The sequence below is a fragment of the Castanea sativa genome, chromosome 8 (assembly GCF_040712315.1).
Source record: "Castanea sativa cultivar Marrone di Chiusa Pesio chromosome 8, ASM4071231v1".
NCBI classification, from domain to species: Eukaryota; Viridiplantae; Streptophyta; class Magnoliopsida; order Fagales; family Fagaceae; genus Castanea; species Castanea sativa.
Window position 1 is genome coordinate 37,540,049 of NC_134020.1, and position 2,538 is coordinate 37,542,586.

The window sequence follows — 2,538 nt, forward strand, 5'->3', positions numbered from 1 at the left end:
CCACAGGACTACTGTGAACTAAATGCAGAATTTGGAATTTTAAAGGGCAATGTAGCCTAAAAAAAAATTTGCCATTGTAAAAAATCAGGCCATTTGGCCAAGTGAAACCCTTGGGAGCAGTACCAACTTAAATGGACTAAATAAGTTGCTGCAAGCTTTGATCTTGAGAGTAGCTGTCTCTAAGTATGGTCAACCAAGTAGGATCAGGAACTAAAAGGATAAATAGATAGCTAGTCTTTTGTAAACCAGCCTGTGGAGGTAAGTCAGGGCTTCTAGAAAGTGCATCAGCCACTTTATTCTCACTTCCCTTCTTATATTCCACTACAAATGCATACCCCAAGAGCTTAACAAGCCATTTTTGCTGAGCAGGAGTGGCAATCCTCTGTTCAAGCAAAAACTTGTGGCTTTGATGGCCAGTCGGCACCAAAAAAGGTCTTCCAAGCAAGTATGACCTCCATTTCTTGACAACAGTTGACAATGCTAACAATTTAGTCTCATAAGTGGACAAATGAAGGTGTTTACCATTCAAAGCTTGGCCGTGGAAGGATATGGGTTTGTTGGCTTGCATCAGGATAGCCTTCAAACCAACCCCAAAAGCATCACACTTAATGATAAACGGTTTTGGGAAATTGGGAAGAGCCAAAACTAAAGGTTGAGCCATAGCTGCCTTGAGTTTGTTGAAGGCCATTAGAGTTGCATCAAACCAATGAAATCCATCTTTCTTAAGGAGGTCTGTTAAGGGTTGATCAATAGCTCCATACCCTTGAATAAACTTTCTATAATACCTAGTGAGGCCTAGGAAACCTCTCAAAGCTTTAAGAGGTTGGAATAGGCCACTGCTGCATAGACATAATTATCTTAGGATATGCCTTAACCCCATCACTAGATATAATATGACCAAGATACTCAACCTCACTACACCCAAATACACATTTGGACTTCTTGGCATACAACTGATTAGACAATAGGGTGTCTAAAACAATTCTTAAATGTGATAGATGATCTTCCAAGAAAGAACTAAAGACCAAGATATTATCAAAGAAAACTAGGACAAATTTTCTCAAATAAGGTCTGAAAATGGAATTCATGAGAGTTTGGAATGTAGATGGTGCATTTGTCAAACCAAAGGACATCACAAGAAATTCATAATGACCCTCATGAGTTCTAAATGCTGTCTTAGGAATATCTTCAGGTTTCATACAGGTTTGGTGGTAGCTTGATCTCAAATCTAACTTAGAAAAAATGGTAGCACCAGCAAGTTCATCCAACAATTCATCTACCATAGGTATTGGAAACGTATCTTTAACAGTAGCCCTATTTAAAGCCCTATAGTCTATGCACGTCCACCAACTACCATTAGCTTTTCTAACAAGAAGGATAGGTGAAGAAAAAGGACTTTGACTAGGTTGGATAGAACCAACTTCAAGTAATTCATTGACATTCTTTTCAATTTCAGATTTTTGGAAATAGGGATACTTGTAGGGCCTTTCATAGACTGGTGTTGTGCCTTCCTTGAGTACAATTTGATACTCATGCCCTCGAATTGGAGGCAATCTAGAAGGGATGTCAAATACCTTGGAAAATTGATCTAAGAAGGCAGACAGAGTAGTAGCTAGTAGTGGTTGGTCAGGAATAGTAGTGTTGACAGCTGTAATTTGAAGAACCAAACCCTTCTTAGTTGAATTAGTAAAGAGCTTGTTAGCCTCTGAAAAAGTTAATGGTGATAGATGCAAACCTTGCAAGAACACCTCTTTACCTAAGTAACAAAACCTCATGGTCAATAGCTTGAAATCCCAAATGATGGCACCCAATGTACTCAAAGATTGGGTTCCAAGAACCACTGCACCCCCCCCCCCCCCCAAATGCAACACATTAAGATCCAATACAAATTTATACCCCTAAATAAAGAGGTAACCCCATGACACACCCCCAATGTCTTAACAATATTGCCATCAACCACTTGAACTTCTAAAATCTGTGATGTATCAAGTGGTAACCTCAGATTATCCAAGTTAGTAGCATCCAAGAAATTGTGTATTTCCAGAGTTAATGAGAGACATCACCTCTCTATTCTTTATCCTTCCCCTAAACCTTATTGTTTGAGAGGAAGGGCTACCCACTAAAGCATACAAAGTAATTTCAGCAGGAGCAATTATATTCTCAGATGCTTGCATAGCTTCTTGATGTCCCAACACCACTCTATCATCTTCCAACTCCACCAATTGCACCCTTGATTTTTGTTCAAACTCCATATCACACCCTTCAAGTAAAAACAACTTAGATCCCTTACACCTATGCCCTATTTGCCATTTTTCATCACAGTTATAACATAGTCCAAGTTTCCTCCATTTGAGCACTAGTTAACCTTTGTAATGGAAGCTTGAGTTTTTGATCAGTCTTACTCTCAAACTTAGGCAATTCAAGAATTGAAGGTTTCCCATTATCAATTACACCACCCCTAAATCCTTTCCTACTACTCAGTAAATACTCTTCCTGGATGTTAGCTAACCCAAATGCTTCATTAAAGGACTTAGGCAC